Below are 19,857 nucleotides of genomic sequence, written 5' to 3' on the forward strand. Positions count from 1 at the left end.
ATGCAAATTAATTCGAGATGTATTTTGTTGGGTACAATAAAAGGGAATATTTAGATGCCATGTCTGCTTTGAATTTGCTCCAAACCGAGGCCGGGGTGGGTGTTCCGTATACTGATTTTAAACACAGCATTAACTAATAAATCCTTTGGACTTGACATCGTGATTGGAACAGTGCGGTCCCAAATAAGCGTCATTATCGAACTAGTCCTGGATAGTAGCAGGAAGGATGGAATCGTCTTGCGTCGTACTAATATTCCTCCACCTCAGTGTGACCAGTCTGTGTAGTCTGACAATTCGCCACATGCTGATGTTCTACAATAAATAAACATATTTGGTTCAAATGTAAAGAAATTCCGAACTTATTTTAAAATTCTTAAATAATGTTGAATTTTATTCGAAATCTTAATATACGTACATATATTATTATTATTATTATTATTATTATTATTATTATTATTATTATTTAATTATTTGATCAGCTCTTTACATTGTGTTTTAATGTTACATTTAACCTCTCTGTGTGTACGTGTGTGTGTGTGTGCGCGCGCGTGCGCGTATGTGTGTATATGTGTGTATGTGTGTGTGTATGTATGTGTGTGCATGTGTGTGTTGCAGCAACATTGTCTCTTTTCACAAATAGTGAAAATAGAGCAGATGTGATGGGTTTTTTTTGTTATGCTGAATTCCAAGTTTCGTATTTGGAGAATTATATATATATGTAGCAGGAGGTTTTATTTTTAATGTATCTAGTTTTTTAAAATATTTTTGTCAAAAGATATTATATGTAGTAGTTGTCTGCCAAGTATTATAATATCCGAACAGCGGTTGCACGTGCAACTTGGGCTACACAGCACGTGGATTGGTTTCGCTGTCATTTTAGTCTAGCATTATTCGGCGGCTGTGGACGGAATTGTCGGAGAGGTTAGTGTTGGAACATTTTATTTCTCATAGTTATATGTATATAATTCGTATAGTTACACAAAGACATATTGTAAGTTTATTTAAGCTGTATTGGAAAGAATTATGTAGGTAATTCTTGATAATACGTACAGAGTAATTTGTTGTAGTTGTGGATATGCATATATCATTTGCTAATGTTAAGCTTGTTGTAGTTTATAATATATTAGTTGGTACCAGTTTTGACAGGAAAAGATTTATTTCATTCTGTGCGCAACTAGCGTTTATAGGTTAGGGTATCGAGTTAGCTGTACAATAATAAAATTAATGTTAGTCTATTTATATTGTTAATGCCTTTCTGAATATTGATTTAAAGTGGTCTATTTAGTCACGTAATTATATTTTATACATGTGTATTTTATTTAAGGAGTTCGTGAGTTGATGGTTTGGCAAAAGTTCCGTATTTTTCCCAACTAAATTATGTACCTATATTTTTTGTAATACAATATTTTGGTTCATTCGATTATTAATAATAGTTAGAGAACATTATACGCAAAAGTACCGAATTCCCCCCCCCCCCCCCCCCACCTATTTTAACATTAAATTTGTACAGACACTTATATACACTAATATCGATTGTTTATAACATCCATTAGCATCTTCACAACCAGAAGTAAATTATTTTTATCTACAATTTGTTAAAATGTAAAATACATACAGGACACGGCACAAATAATCCATCAACATCCGCCATTTTGAATTGATGATACTATTCACTATTTAACTTACCTTAACACGGATATAGCCGGATGACGTGTAAAAACATTTCTAAGTAGAGTTTTGGTCGCAGGGTTCTGTACATATATTCGGTCATATGCAGGTCAAACGAGGTCTTTCTCGTATGTGTAGCCGGTAATTGCCTTTTAATGCACCACCATGTATTCTCAATGAGGTTCGTACAAGCCCCCCGATCCGTTTACTGCCTTCAGTCTCTACAATGAAGGAACACACCTCTCGACAATAGTTATAATAGTCGTTGACTGTTTCTCTTGAGGTTTCTAACACACGTTGTTCGTCACCATTGTCATCTGTAGTGGATAGTGATGTCTCTTCTATCGCTTGATGATAGTCCATTTTGTTTTTTACAAAACAGTAAGTTAGAAAAATGCTCTTACGATAAGATATTGTGGCCCCAGCAAACCAGGTTCCCCTTCGTAATTGGACTTGATTTTTGCCGCTTTTCTTACAATTTTCTTGTTACATTGGTAGCGGAAATCAATGGTTTTGGTACTTTTCCGTTTAATCTCATACAATTTTGTCAGGTCGTCTTGACAGGTTGGACATTTTACACTTTTTGACAGCAAATGATAATATTGGCAAAACTTTATGGTATTGTCCAATGTGTCCAATTCCTGGAACAGTCGGCAGAGATTTAAACTTAATTTTTCCTCTTTTTCCCCTTGCAGTCACTATCCTCCTCTGGTTTCCTTTTTTCCGACATTTCGATAGTGTTGAAAATGGGCAGAATTTTGAAAATAGCAATTAGTAAAAAGGTTAATAGAATAATTTTTAAAAAATAAGAAAAAAATTACAAGCCAAAAAAAAGAAAAAGAATTGACTGCTCGGCCGAATATTTATATAATTTTGAGCATTTTAGGACAGTCCAAAAATAAATAAGAGAAAGAAGAGAGGATCGGACTATTTAATAATATTTAAAAAAAAAGTAATTTCGACATAAAATTTTGAACGAAGGTCTAAATGTTTAAAAGTCCAATCTATATGTCCACGTGAGTGGCCTCGTTAAGGCCGTTAGGGTGTGGAGGTTGGCCTACGGCGAACTGATGAGCGGAGAACCGGCAAAGGCGGGGATGAAGTGCTTCCATCTCTGGTCGGCGAGGATGGTTATAACACTCCGGTAGTCGTTGCCGAAAAGGGCCTTGACGATCCTGTGGATGGTATGGCTATCCATCTTTCTAACTGTGCGCATGTGCGGTAATGGTGGTCACTTTTTTCTGAGCTCCTGATTATTTAATGAAAACAATGATGTACATATTGTTTTAAACTCAGATGTCGATTCCTAAGGATCATGGACCTGTAGGACATTCATATCTATGTAAGTGAAAAAAAGTGACTATTATATGAAATGTGTGTCGAACCGAGTAGCACGCTAATGGTGGTCAGCTTTCTCGAATTCCTGAACACTTGTCAGAAACGACGTTGTATCTGTTCAATATACTTTTTTAGACAGAAATCATCATTTATTCTAAATGTGTGTTCACGTATATATTTAATTATTTATGTACATTAGTGTACGTCGAACTGAGTACCATATAGTCGTCCAGCTGTGTATTCAAACGTGAGCAGTGTTCACTGCGCGTGTGAATCCATGTAAGGCTGAATCCATGTATGGCTGAAAGCAATATCTGAACTAGTGTTTCCTAAATAGACAACAAACACTTCGCTATGGCCACAAGTGTATTGCAAACTCTTACTGAAACGCGCGAGGTTATGTACGGTGACAATTTTGGAAAGTTCTCTATGGAGCAACTAGGTGTACTAATGACAAAAATGGACACCAGACTTTCACATATTGAAAGTTATGTTAGAAAAATTGACGATGTTCAGAATTCCCTAAAGTCAATAACATCCAAGATTAGCACCCTTGAAGCTGATGTAAAGAAGATTGAAAACTCTAACAAAGAGCTGGAAACGAGTGTTAAAGGTATGAGCAACCTTTACGATTCCGTTAAACAGTCATGTGACCAAAACAAAATTGACATTGCCCAGGTTAGGAGTTTATTCACCTCTACTGTTAGACAACCAGTCAATACAAAAAAATATTGAATCACTAAGCAAAGATCGCGATGAACTTAAAGCTGCCATAACAGATCTACAATGTAGATCCATGAAATATAACTTAATTTTCTCTGGTTTGGCTGAAAACAGTAACGAACACGGAACGAGTATTGAGAGACTTTATCTATGACGAACTTGAAATTGATCACGAGGTTGACTTTGGCAATGTTCATAGATTTGGAAGACGACGTGGTAAAATATCCACCCGGTCCCCCCCCCCCCCCTATAGAATATTTTTTTAAATTTAAATTTATGTAATTTATTTCATATGATTATTATTCACTCACTATACCTGTTATGTCACATTTTATACGGCGTAATAAGTTCATCAATTGAAGACAATATCAGTTGACATTTCATATCCGCCATTTTTCTTTATATTAACATGTGATAATACTATCTTTATATTACTAACATTTTTATAAAACTTTTTCACACGATATATTTAAAATTCTTACCTTTAAAAATTGTAGTCCTTTGCAATAGCTGTTACCAGTTCACCAAAAACATCTTCTTTTTTATATTGACTTCTCCACATGTATTCACACAGGTGTAAACCAAACGATCCTCTGGTACTGTGTGTACTGGGCAACTGTCTTTTTATACACCACCATCTGTTCTCGATGAGGTTGGTGCAAGCTCCCGTAGTAGGATCTGAAATATACATACATTATGTTTTTAATGTAAAAAATTATTATCTTAATAATATAATCCATATATAATAAAATATTTGACAGTATATTTTATCATCTATATTTACCAACAAAATTCTCCGAATGGTTCACCGTCTCATGTATGTACTGTTGGGGTAATTCCTTTATTTTGCCGTATGCTGCCCATCCGTCAGAAATGATTTTACTTTTAGGTTTGATGTGTTTTTGGATTATGGGTAATAATGTTTCCGAGTCCCTTTTTGCGACTGGTACTAGAAAGAATTTTCTGGTTTCACGGCAAATACCACCAAAAACCCATTGACCCTCCACACATCTCCCACGATTGTACTTTCGTTTACCGAATTTTGCCTCATCAATTTCAACAATTTTTCCTTCTCCACCAATCACATTTACTTCATCTCTTTCTGTAGCCGATATGCATATTTCTCTACAATAACTATAATAATCGAGAATTGTTTCTGAAGATGTTTTTTGAATTTTTCCAAAAATTTCCTCCTCTGGTATAGAAGTTTCTATTCTTGCGTCCTCGATGGAGAATTTTTTTGCAAAACAATATAGGATTAAAATACTTCTTCTAATAGACAGATTGGATCCTTCAAACCAAGTTCCTTTTCTCAACTGTACCTGATTTTTGGATTTATTTTTACATACTTTTTTGTTGCATTGAAATCTGAATGTAGGAAAATTATGATTTTTCTTTTTTATACTTAAAATTTTGGTTAATTCACTATTACAATTTGGACATTTACTTGTTTTTGGTAATAATTTGTATTTCTGGCAGAATTCTATGGCTTTTAATTCACTTTGTAATTGAAGTGATAGAGTAAAGAAATTTATCCCGGATAAATCGTTTGTGTTATCAACAGCACTCGGCCCGGCTTGTGGACTGTTATCTTCTTCCTCGCTGCTATCTCTGTGAACAGTTTGACCACAAGGAATTTCTATGTCACTGTCGATTTCATTTTCTAGTACAGAAGGACTGTGGTCTTGTATTTGTTTACTGTCTTCTAACGTCCTATATTTACTCTGTCCACACTGTAAATCGTTGTCACTGTCGTCTGAAGAAAATAAATTTATAGATGTTCTCTTTTTGCCACTCATACTTCAATGCTATGTCTAACACTAATACAAACCTTTAGTTTCTTTTATTCACACGAAAAATCAACTCACACGGATTATCATACTCTTCACATGACAATACGTCGCACGCTTCACTGCATAACAAGTAATAAAGCACGTGCACTTGAAGGCTTGTATTGTTAACAATATCCCTTACTACAATGTACGCTCTTTTATTATTCTCTTTCAGGTCGTTTTGGTAATGATTATATTGGTGTGTAGAAAGTAGTAGGTACTCGGAAGCTAATAAACCGGAAGCTCGTCCATTTCCGTTATTCTACGTAAATTTTTTAAAAATATTTTACAAAGTATTTATAAAATAACGTTTTTAATTAATGTGAATTTACATATTAACAGAACGATACAAAGTGACAGTAGTAAAGTTAATAATATACAATTTTGAAAAAAACAATTCAATATTTATTCTAACACAAATTGACTAAAACATTTGAGTAACTTCAACCAACTTGTCTCTGTAGCGTAGTCGTGTAGATGCTGGACCAAGAAGCTGGACGAATATTGGATTGAGTTCGACTCTCGTCAGGTAAGTGGTTATTTATGTTTGTGTGTTTATAATAATCATTAATAATTGTAATGTAATATAATGTAATGTATGTGATATGATAACAAGTTGAAATGGTTGGTACGTCACAAGGACGATGTAAGAAGTGTATAATGAAAGATTTCATTTTTTTCTTTAATTAAAAAAAAATTAAAATTTTTTTAATTATTTTTCTTTCTTTATATAAAACCCCCAAAAAACCATGCCCCACTTCTTTTATATATCCCCATCAAAAAAATCCCTCTTTATATTGATGAGGGAAGGGGGGGACCGGGTGGATAACTTTCCAAAAACTATACCCAGTCGCTAAGAGAGCCAGACAAGTTGGACATAAAACCAGAATGGTACAAGACAAGCTTTTTGTTGACGGCAAACTGTATGAAGAGTGATCCGCCGCATGCTGACCCGCGATCTTACCGAGATGTACTACAGGTACAGCCGACGCCTAACGGTAACAGAACGCAATCGACACGACGCAGTGAGCACAACGAGCGTAATACTAGACCCGCTTCGAAACGTCAGCGAACTCCCTCCACTTCAAAATCGGACCATTCCCCTCCACACAGACCACAGGATGTTGACGAAAATGCTGAATAGGACAACGCGGGGGGTGGTAGATCCACGAAATGTGACGTTTTAAAAATATGTGCGTGGAATATTCAACGCGGTGCAGCAGACAAAATCAAAAACATAGACTGCGTTAATCTATTTAATAACAGTGACATCGTGTTTCTATCGGAATGCTGGTTAAATGTGAACACCATTATAAGTCTTGAAGGTTATACCAGTGTGGTAGTGCCAAGGAAGAGGTGTCGAGGTGGTGGACTGGTATTACTATATAAAGAATATTTAAATGATAATATTGAAATTTTAAATGGAACACGATAGCATAATTTGGATAAGATGTGATAAATCGCTGTTTGTTGACAATGTAGATAATTATTTGTTTTGTATATTTACCACCAGATCGAAGCGAGTTTTATACAGTATATGGTTGTGACTTATTCCAAACATTGGAAGAAAATATTTTAAAGATCAGGGGCATGTTATACTGATGGGCGATTTTAATGGGTGTGTTGGCCAAGAGAGTGATTTTATAGAAAATGATAAAGCATTCTTTGATATCGGCTGCGTTCCTAAGCTATTTGATTACGAGAGCGATATTTACTGTAAAAGAAACTCGGAAGATGTGAAAGTAAACGCCATGGGACGATGTTTATTAAACATGTGTATAGCGTCTGGCGTAAGAATAGTAAACGGCAGGTCGGCTAGTGACTGCACCGGAAAAATCACATTCTATAACAAAAACGGAACAAGCTTAATAGATTATTGTATTGTAGATAAATATTCTTTAGATGTTATACCCGATTTCTTTGTTGGGGATTTTAATATTTACTCTGATCATGCACCTATATTCATGTTATTAAGAAAACAAGATGGCGTAAATGAACCAACGTGTACTTGTAAAAGTGGTAACAAAACATATATACGAGTGGAATACTGATAAAAAAAAAAGAAATAGCGCTTAACAATGTTACTTCTAGGCAAAACGAACTCAGTGCATGCATTGATGATCTTATTCTTAATAAAACTTCTGTTAATAACTTGACAGTGATGCTACACGATATTTTTGACGAGACCTGTAAGCGCGAAACGCGAACGGGTAACAACTGCTCAGTACACAAACACACGCGGTATTGTTCATGAATACAAGCCTTGGTTCAGTGAGGAATGCACAAAGTTGTATAATAGGTACAGGTATACTCTCCGACAATTCAATTACAATCGTGGCCATCTGAATAGATCCAAATTATCAGAAGCTAAGAACAAATACAAGTTATTACAAAGGAAACTGCGTTCATCTTACCTGATGCAAGAAGGAAATATGATTGGTACTCTCGGGAAAAACAACCCCAAAACATTTTACAAGTAGTAAAGCATTTGATACTGTTGAACATAAGGCATTATGGCTAAAAATTTATAAATTAGGATTAAATAGCAAGCTTGTAAATGTTGTAAAATCAATGTATGGTCAGATCAAATCATGTATTAAATATCAGGGGAAAATATCTGAATCGTTCTGGTACAAATCTGGTCTAATTCAGGTAGAAGCCCTCTCGCCATTTTTATTTTCTTTTATTTGTCAATGATTCAGAAATGGAACTGTTAAATACCACGGACTGTCTGTACCAGTTAAATATGCTTCACCTCTATCTTCTAATGTACGCCGATGATACAGTATTGTTCTCTGAAAGTGTACATGAATTGCAGAGTATGTTAGACACTTTGTATGTATACACAATTGAGTGGAATTTAAAAGTAAATATTAATAAAAGTAAAATCATAGTATTCAGAAAAGGTGGAAATGTGAAACCTGAAGAAAAGTGGACCTATCACGAACAAACTTTAGAAATTGTCGATAGTTTTAACTACCTGGGGGTCTGTCTTCATTATAATGGAAAATTTAACACCTCTCAGAAGGTAATATGCAACCAAGGTAGAAAAGCTATGGCTGCTTTATTTGCTAAAACTAGTAACTATTTTTTAAATGCAGAAACCTTACTATCATTGTTTGATACATATATTAGTATTTTAACTTATGGGTGTGGGGTTTTAACAAAGCAAACAGCCACGAGATTCTACATTTGCAATTTTATAAACGTATTTTAGGCGTGAAACGGAGCACTACTAATATGATGGTGTATTATGAATTAGGCCGATCACCTCTGTATATAAGTAGGAATATACGAATTGTAAAATATTGGATAAAGTTGTTGAATACAGATAACTGTATTTTAAAAGAGTGTTATACCGCCCTCTATGACGAGTGCATAAGAAAACCACGTACCATCAACTGGGTTAGTCAAGTACGAGACCTCCTTCTCACTAATGGTTTTGGCAATATATGGTACAATCAAAATGTAGAAAATAGCAGAACATTTTTATCATTATTCAAGCAGAGAATGACAGATCAATTTATTCAGGCTATGTTTGCTGTATTTAATAATTCTCCAAAGTGTCTCCTATACAAATTCATTGTTAATAATTTTTGTCTACAACCTTACCTTCAGAAACTATCGCCCTGAAATATAAACGTATTTTGAGTAAATTTAGACTTTCTGCACATATTCTCTCCATAGAAACGGGCAGATACCATCATATCGATAGAAGCAATAGAATATGTAATTTCTGCAACATGAATGTACTAGAAGACGAATATCACTTTGTTCTAGTTTGTCCGTTCTACTATACTATAAGAGATAAATATATTAAAACTTATTATTATAATAAACCATCAATTCTGAAATTAACACAACTACTGTCCTAAGATTACTCAAGAGAGTTAATTGAACTGTGTAAATACTTAATAACTGCTACCACACATAGAACAGACAACCTTGATTTATGAGTATGTATTTATTTCATTACTGTAATTTACTATCGACTGTGATAACTTTTAATAGGTCTATCCTGTAGACCTCACCATTCCCCGCAATGTGTACAATGCATTATTTTATTGTAAATATGTTTGTATGCCTATAAAATGTATATTTTTGAATGAATGAATGAATGAATGAATGAATGTTTAACGACACCCCAGCACGAAAAATACATCGGCTATTGGGTGTCAAACTATGGTAATGCAAATAAATAAAGTGATGATCAACATCAATATAAAAATTCAAGACAAACAAAAACAGTGTAAAGAACTGTGCAAAAACACAAATATCACAGAATTTTATGGATACTGAATTTTACTCAAAACTTCAATTTTGTGCTGTATTGGCCATTCTCAAAGAGAATGTTACACCCCTGCACCACGGTGAGGTTACAGCACACGCAGGGGATGTATATTTTTTGGCAAATAATAAACTACTTAAGCCTCAACTAGGACCGCTTGTCGGTAGACTCCTTCTCGGCGCCGAGTTAGTACCAACCCCGTCTTGCCGGCTGTAGACTTGATGGTGTGTAGCTCGTAAGCGCTTCCATCAGGCAGTTGTTTCAGCTCTGGTTCCACTAGTCCGCCCATCAGTAATGCTGGATCCGAGGTGTCCCCCTGCACGAACTTCAGGAAGCCGGACCTGATTTTCCCGATCTGAACTTTCCAGACGGCTTCCGAGTCGGAGGGTGACGGTGCCTGTGGAGGCGGAGGTCTTGCCTTGTCAGGCTGGTCGCTCGGCTGAGCGACGGCCTTCCTCTTCGCAACGGCTCCTGCCCGGACCGCCGCCTTCCGAACTGGCAAGACTGGTGACAGTGGCCAGTTACGTGTAGGCGGTGGCGTAGAGGGAGATGGAGGTCCGTCTGCGGGCGTCTCGCACATCGGCGTGTTGAGAGCATCCCTCGGTGTTGACGGCGGGTCCGGATGAGCTGGTCCTTTCGCTGGATGCGGGGGGGGACGGCGGCAAGTCGAGAGCACAGGCGACAGCGTCCAGCTTCATCGAGAATTAGCTTGGAAGTGTTGAAATTATTGATCGTTTCCCATTATACATTAAAATTATTATTACTATGTACTCACAATGACTATGAAATCATAAAAACCACAAGTAGCGTCTCCTGTTATTTAATAGCGGCGTCCATTTTGTTTTACATTGATTGATTTCTTTAAGTATAATTGTATTATCTAAAAAAACTAACCTTAACAAGGATATAGTTGTGCTATGTCAGCCAGAAATCGTTCAAACAGTTGATCTCCTTCTTTTCTTAAACAGCGATATTCTGTTAAATGAAGATCAACTGAAGTTCTTCTGGTGTGAGTTCGCGGCAGCTGACGTTTAATACACCACCATGTATTCTCTGAGATTGGTGCAAGCACCAGTATTGGGATCTAAAAATACAATGTTAGGATTAGGCTTTATGCTTTATGCTTTAGGGTTAGCGAATATACGTACGTAACATACTTCATTTATATATACCTACAAAATTCTGACTATGATTCACAGTGGAATGAGTATAATTCTTCAAACTTTCTTCCAATTTATCGTAGGCCTTCCAACAGTCTGTTATTATGTGGGTGCCAGGGGCTACATAAGTTTCTATTATTTCAGTTAATGTTGCTGAATCTCGTTTCTGAACACACACTAAAAACACTTGGCGAGTGTCTCTGCAAAATACCTCCCAACACCCACTGTCCTACTAGTCTACCTTTGTTAAATTTTCTTTTACCAAATTTGGCTTCGTCTATTTCCACCACTTTTCCTTCGCCACCAATTTGCCGACTTGTCTTTTCTTCAACAATATACGAACATACCTCTCGGCAATAACTGTAGTAGTCACCGATAGTTTCTCGCGATGTTCTCAATACTCTATCGTCCTCACTGTCGTCAGTTGAAGAAATTGATGTTTCATGAATTGCGTCGTTGTAGTTCAACTTTTTGATAAAACAATAAGCTAATAATATACTTTTCCGAAAAGACATTTTTGATCCAGCGAACCAGCTTCCAGTTCTCAATTGTACTTGATTTCGATTTTTTACATTGTTACACTGGAATCTAAAATCTATCCTTTTACTATTTTAGGGCATTTAACAAATGTGGGTAATAATTTAAAGTCCTGACAAAAAGATATGCACTCTTGAGGTGTATCTAACTTTGAGAATAGAGAATGAAAATTCAAAGGGCGAATTTTACCACGTTTTGTTTTTACCAATTTCGCTATCAGGATTATCACATTTACGCTTATCTGCCATTCCGAACAAATGATGTGTAATTAACAGTGCTTACCCTTTATATTACCTTACACTCCACACAAAATACATGCAATGCCTTTTTCATGAAACGCATGCAAGTGCACGCACTAATGTATTTCCTTTTATTCAATTGACAGCTAAATTATACATTTTTAATGGTAGTGGAGATAATACATTCTACCTCTTTATTACGATCGTACATTTTCGCTAACGTTCGGGTGGTTCCGTAAAATAATGTTATACGAAAGACAAACAATTTGACGTTTCAAACAACTTCCTCAACAGCTCAATCGATAACGCTGAAGACTCTCATGCTGTCACCTGGAGTTCGAATCTCGTCAAGGTAAGTGAAAATATTAATGTTTGTAATACATGTCATTAATCAGTTAAAATAAACTAACATGAGTTTCTTCTACTCAAAATAAACTATCTTTATTTAAAATTAATTTTTATTATTTATTTACTCCCCCCCCCCTCCCCCCCTCCCCAAAAAAAAAGACCATGCCCCTCTTTTGTATATAATCCCCATCAAAAAATCCCTCTTTATATCGATAGATACTGGGGAACATTCGGAACTCTTTCCTTGACATGAGTATGTGACAATGTTCTTGCTATAGACTGACGGCAGTAGATGCGTTTCGTCACCAAACAGCGTCGCACGAGGGCGGTGGAATCAGTACCGTGTTTGGCAACCAGCAGCAGCTATCACTGCGCGACATCTCCTTGGCATAGACGCAGTGAGATGTGGAATCCTAGCCCATTCTTCCTGCAGTGCATGTGACAGTTGCGGAAGCTTCTGAGGCTCCGGGTAACGCTGGCGTACACGTCTGTCCATTTCGTCCCATAGATGTTCAATGGGGTTGAGATCTGGCAATCTTGATGGCCATGGCAGCACATTAATGTTCTCATTCTGTAAGAAATCGATTGTTTACATGTGCCGTATGCGGCCTGTCATTGTCCTGCTGAAAGAGTTCTCTCTGTCGATCCAAAATGGGAAGCATGTGGATTTCACGCCGGTAGCGTACAGCTGTCAGGATGCCTTGTACGAACACAAGTTCACTTCTGACGGTGTATGAGATGGCTTCCCACATCATGACACTCCCTCCTCCGAATCTATCAATTTCGGCGTCCGTAAACACGTTCTCGTCCATCACGTCGCTGTATAAGGAAACGTGAATCGTCGCTGAACTATACTCGCCGCCGGTTGCCCAAGTTCCACCTCTGTACATTGGTGCATTCGTGCACCAGCGAACACGTAAAGTCGATGTTGACGTCGCAGGACGGGGCCAACATACGGTCTCCTAGCTCTTAAACCAGCTTCTCGAAGTCGGTTCCGAATGGTTTGTGCAGACACCCTTCTCAAACCAGGTATGCGTCCAGCAGTGTTCGTTGCTGTGGCAGTTTGGTGACGCAAGTACAGAACCCGGATATAGCGATCTTGTGCTGCAGTTGTTATGCGAGGTCTTCAGCTGATTAAAACTGCTGGTACCTGTTCCAGAGACGTGAAATTGTGCTCTGATGGACTTTCATGTGGCGTGCGACCGCTAACTACGATTCACCTAACTGGAGGCGGCCTTTTGCAATGTTTAGATTCGGCAGGCTTAGTCTTGGCATCTTGTAACTCGTCTACGTCGAAATGAAAATGAGGCATCATTGCGAGCATGGCAGCTTTAATACACTATCACTACCCCAATCTTTCCCCAAAATCTGACCATTTCACGCCGATTTCCTGCAATTGTCGCACAACGTGATTTAAGTTTTTTTTAGGGTGCATTTGGGCATGCTGTCCCATTCCAGGAACATTAACAAACATGGTCATTCAGCAGCATTGTACAAAAAAACCCCGATATTTTGTAAAATCAAACACTTTTCTTCTTTCCCTATCACCTATGCGTCATCTTTTTTGACAGAGCAAGGTATAACGTTGACTCAATCTTAGAAGCATTTTCCCACTGCCAGGCATTTTGTTTTTGTGATTCAGTAATAACTGAGAGAATGTGCATTGATTTCAACGAGTTTCGCCTCTTAGACCATGTTTGACTGCAGGTAGCAAATACTTTATAATCAAACAATTGTGTTCATTCTAAACTTACGAATTTTTTATGGGCAAATTTTTATGGGCAAATTGTTAAAGAATCACTTAATCGTTGCTTGTCATATTCTAGTCCGAGCACTCTGCCGTTCAAGAGCTAGACGGTATGATTGCTCTCTGCTGTCGAGATCACTCTATAGCAAAAACGCGGAATGGCTAACACACGGTAGACAAATATTCCAGCTCTAATACAACAACAATTCTAAGTTTGACGCTAAATATCTTTACTGTAATAAGTTTTTGAGTTCGCCGGTATCAAATATTTCGCTTATTCACCACTAATACACACACTACAGGAAGAAACCCGTCAGCACCTACGTATTTAACTGGACCATTATTGAAAGGGGGTGCTGTCAGGTTTCTTCCTGTAGTGTGTGTATTAGTGGTTACTATATACTCACGGAAAAAAGTTCCTGTGCATCATTAAAATTCCAGTAGGATTTATATTTAAAATTTAAAAATATTGTAATTTACATAGATGTACTATTTATTTAAAAGTAGGTGATCCTCTCCTGCCATCTGAACCTGAAGTACTGTCTACACAATGCTTGGTGCACCGTCGGTGATGATGTAACAGAACAACGTACTGATATACGGCCATGGTCGTACTTTATCACCTAATTGGTTGCGTTCAGTTCTTCCACTGATTGGCCTTAACTTAGAGATGCATTAGGATGTTAAACGTATCATTTCCAAATGATTCCATATGTGCACACGCTTAATACTGACGATTTGCTGACGTGGCGTCACGTGTCGACTCCCTAAACATGGAAGATCCCTAGTACCCCTAAACTGTCGAGAACATCTCCGCAGATATTGCATAGTGTTCATATCCATCGTTCGAAGGAGTCCATTTTCTGGGAGGCGTGGCATCACACTGACGACGATCAGATACCAACAAAAATATTTTTCTGAGTCATGAGAATCCATACAATAGTTTTAAAGTCCAATGATAAGAAAAATGACGTCAAACAGGAGCACGTGACCAAGAATACTAGTAATGCAACGTGTGAATATTTCGTTCAATTGACAGGACACCGCTGGAATATCGACGGGAGTGATTACACGTTCAGGTACTGAACTTTTTATAACCAGATTTCAAGTAAATTATATTCTATATGCAATCATTTGGGGCACAGGAACTATTTTCCGCAAGTATATAAAATATTTGTTATCGGTGAACTGGAAAATTTCCAGTGTGAAGGTATTTAGTGTCAAATTTAGAAATGTTGTAATAGAGCTGGAATCTTTGTCTACCGTGTGGTAGTCCGCCATTCCGCTTTTTCGGTATAGTAATCTCTGACAGCAGAGAGCGATTATACCGTCCAAATGTCCGTCTAGTTCTCGAATGGCAGAGTACTCGGGTTAGTCATATTCTTTGTCCAGTAGTTTGCTATGACGGCATGCATTCGTGAATCACGTCGCTTTACACCACTGTCACGGGGATTCTATAATTCCCGTAACTGAATAAAACACGATTATCAAAAAATCTCTCCTAACTGTATATCTATTAGATCTCTCTGTAACAGGCGGTTAAACCCTAGTATGGCTCGTCTCTAGGTATGATCAGAGATACGATCTTATATAAAGTATATATTATTATAGCACGTTAGTTCTCTAGAAAACACAACAAAAACACAATACACTTTGGAATCTGTATTAATCTACGCTGACAAATGTACAGCCGTAGTAGTTAATTAATAACAGCAATAATAACAACCCAGAACTGATCACTTGATTAGTTAAATCTCTAGGTGTCTAGTTACACAATATGCGAATCACTTCACCGTTACACCACACCCACACGTGTGATACTTGAGAAACGCTTCCAGGAGAAGTTAATTAATAAAGGAATTACAACACCATTCCTAACTGGTTAATTTTTAATTAACCCTTACTACTCGTTCAGTAACGTGTGATAATTTAGGAACGCTTCCAGGGGAACTTAATTAATAAAGGAATTACAGCTCTATTCCTAACGGGTTAATTTTTAATTAACCCTAACTACTCATTCAGTAACCTTGTGACACAGAATTAATATTGGTACCTATCACAATAAAGACAACCTACAGTGTACCTAGGTCCTCTAGGATGACTGGCTAAGCTTTATATTACCAAATACTCATATACTGTTAGAACAAAAAGTCTACGATTTAGTTCGTCAGATGACCGAAGACACTGTCTAAAGAATATTGGTATAATACAGTATTAAAATATTTAAGTCACATCAATCACATCAAGGTTATACACCGAGCAGAAATGATATTTACCAAAGTCCAAACGGACTAACGTTCCCAGGAAGCTTCCTTTTCCGTTTCTCCTCGATATCTCTAAAACACTAGCTATTTATTATAAATCAGGATTTTGCCTGGGGGTACAAAGCGGTACCTCACGTATCATCTCATATTCCAACTCTACTAGAGTCGGTATTTTTCTCTCTGATCGTCAGACTTACTGACGCCATCGTCGCCAAATCACGGTCGTCGAAACCGCACTCGCAGAGGTATTACGTAACTACTCGCCACATGGCCTCCACAGCTGGACTAAGTGCATATTGGAATGCCCGATCGCGCGAAGTATTACGTAACAAGTTGCCCACCTGGGCTACGGGCAATGAAACTGCACACGGCCCTCTAACACAATTAAAATCGCCACAGGCGAAACAAATTTAAGAGCATGTACCGTCACAACCACTATTGATTCTCATTCACATGATTCGACAGAATGTCTAAAACTAAATTATATCTCTTTAACAGAACAGACATCAAAACAAGTGGTTTGACTGCATCGGAAGAATTTCTGTGTTAAATGTATAAGGACCGTATAAACGTTTGGAAAGTATTTATAAAGAGCTTTGAGTGTCTGACAGCAGGCGCGCTACAACTATCCTGTAACTCTTATAATAAGGGATCGAAATATTCTTAAAACATTTTCCAGTCTTGGGCTACACGTAGTATTTTATTTTTATTATTGTTATCCGTCTTCTCGATATACAACCAATTTCAGTGTTTCGCATATGTTTCAAAATAGTTTTGGAATAACGTGTACAAATCTGAACAAAATGAAAAGGTTTGTATGTTTAACAGAAGGGCATAAAGAAGCGCTTTATAAGCATTACATCATCATTAATATGGTGTTACTTAAACCCAAGGGTGCCTCGTTAATTAAACCCAAGGGTGTGGAAATCTTCAGGCCATTTCAAGTTTTCATAGAGTAATAAACTTCTCCTTACAGATAACTTGCATGGCCGGGAATGTTTGGATCTTGTCTCGGCAGTAACCATTGAAACATGTATAATGTACTGGTAAAATTAATATATTCAGAACTTGCACCTGACCTATGTTTTAAGGTAATCTTATATTTATAATATTAAATATTTAAATTATCATTTTAAATATGAAACACTTTATTTAAAAGTAAAGCTCTAATTTTGCATGACATAACATTACGATCGTCAACAGATGAAAATATTTTCACTTGATTTACAGGAGACTAGATTTCGTTCTCTTTTTAGAAAATTATTATTATTAGTCCCCTCCGGCCTTGTCGGTCCGAGATAGAGGGTGGGGTGGGGTGAGACCTATAGGTTTCGTCTCCATCCTTCTGTCTGTCTATATGTCTGTCTTTCTCACATATAACTTTCCGGCCTTTGTTTTCGCAATGCGATATTGAGCTGAAATTTTGTTGCGTACCGTTACAGATCACTGTTTTGTCAAAGTTATGACCTTTGAAATTAGGAGATACGAAACATTTTTGGGCCCGGTAATTGACATACATTGCTTTAAATTAGCAGTACTCTCAGAATGCTTTTGTTTTGGTTTTCAATTATTTTTACTTTAATTTATCACATTACATGGTCTGCATAAAGTAGAAATTCAAAGTGTGTTGAGAATGCATGTGTAATAGTCACCTCTTTCCGGCCGAAACTTATATCCCATTCGGGAATAGTTCGGTTATGGTTTACTAGTAGTTAAATATGACAAATACGCTTGATTAGCAAACAGTTCGAAACACGGACGTTAATACTTAGTTTCGATCGTCAATATTACATATAAGTTGAGTAAATAACCTACCCACGAAAAGATAAATGTATTGGTAACTTTAATCGCCAGTATGGTTGGATTTTGTTTCTTCTTTTAAATCCTACCATGAGGTAAAGGACACCGTGGCTAATACTGGCTCTGAACTAGGGTTATCACGGGCGCTATTCTTTGGGAGGTCGGCGCAAATAGCGACCAGGCGCAGGCTAATTTTGAGCCCTGGCCTGCAATAGTTAAGATATACATCCAGTATTAATAAATGCCAACTGCAAACCTCGAGTTTTTATCTCAATAGGTATTTTCAAGAATTTACTCTTTTTTTTATAGGTTTGATTTTTTTTCCGTTTAATTGGATGCTGATGAAGTCAAGAACAGAAAATATCCATAATTACGAATTACATGTTTGATGACTAGCCGACCGGAGTCGCCCGCAAAGAGAGTCGCAGTGTCTTAATTAAAATGGCGACATTCCCAAGAAGGGAATATAATTGTGATCTAGAGCCAATTTATATAGCCGCAGATGTAGGTAGTCTGCTGTTTGTGATTATTTTATGGCAGACACCTTCGTAGTGGCAATTATTAGAAATGGATTTAATAAGGTGGATTTAATAAGGTAGATCGTGTTTGCAAACGTGTCAATGTAGTACTTGTAGTGTACGCAGGTCAAACAGAGGTCGGATGTTCAAACTAAGGTCGCTTAGTCCTTGAAACCGTCAGCAATGTGACTCGGCCCTTGAAACATCATCAATGTTGACATATCATAGACCAACTCGATCAATAAGGTCATCCATCCCAAGCGGCGACACGAAAAGCTACTGGTACCTCTCAAACTGTACATCACCAGCTCAAACCCACAAAACGACCCCAACTGTTTACGGCAAACATTTTTATAGCTCCCAAACTACACCAGTCTAGTCTAGATATACACATAAGTTCCTGCTCGTACATTCTGTTCAACACGGCTGTAAGCTCACGCTGACAAAACGCGGTCCAGCACTTTTAACCAAGTAACAATCAAACTGAAATAATCCACTGTCAAGAGTTGCCCGTGCAGCCCAAACCATCACAAATGCCTCGAAGTATTTGACTGTACAAATGAAAAAGGACCATAGAAACACAGAAGTAAATATGTTATCAGTTGACCTCAATGGTTACACTGTGATAACAAAAATCTTTGTAATGCACTTTTTTTTATATAAAGCTGGGGAATGTTCGATTAGATACTGTTGTAAAATACTAATTTTTGCTATTTATTTATAAAGAGTTGAACTGTTGATTGATGTATCCAGAAAGCCACTAAGATCTTGACACTGGTTTGTAAATATATTACTCATCTATAGCACCAACCTGATGACTCGACGAAGGTCATACTGAGAACACTTTAGCAACAATGGTATTTTTTAATGACGGTCGACCTTGTCCTTGAATTGGTGTTCTCAAGAATGTATCTGAAATAGCATGTCCACAACTGTATTTTTGTATAATTTTTAAAACACCACATTTATTATATATTTGCACAAATATATTATAATTCTCTGAAACATTTTGCAAACATTTTGAGCATTCCAGTCATCTATCGCATTCTCAAGATGGTGCTACAAGGCTTGGTGTCATGAAGAACTGCTATTACCTCACTGAATTTCAAGTTTGAACAGCCCATCAATTCGCTATGAGTCGTAACCCAAACCTAGGACAGGTAACCTCCGTCTTTGGGCTTAAAACAATTTGGCCGTGGTTCAAAATTTTATGTTTATTTGTTTTATAAGTAGTCCAACGCACTTTACTTAGGCAGCCCGTCAAAATTGCTCAAATCACCTTAAAATCTTTTAGGCTGAGCACTGTAATTTATTTTTGGAATTTAAATTTTGTCCAGACATGAGTCGAATGCAGCTCTTTTTGGCCTTAGGTCCCTTGACCTAACTTCTAAATTG

The sequence above is a fragment of the Gigantopelta aegis genome, chromosome 4 (assembly GCF_016097555.1).
Source record: "Gigantopelta aegis isolate Gae_Host chromosome 4, Gae_host_genome, whole genome shotgun sequence".
In the NCBI taxonomy this organism is placed as follows: domain Eukaryota; kingdom Metazoa; phylum Mollusca; class Gastropoda; order Neomphalida; family Peltospiridae; genus Gigantopelta; species Gigantopelta aegis.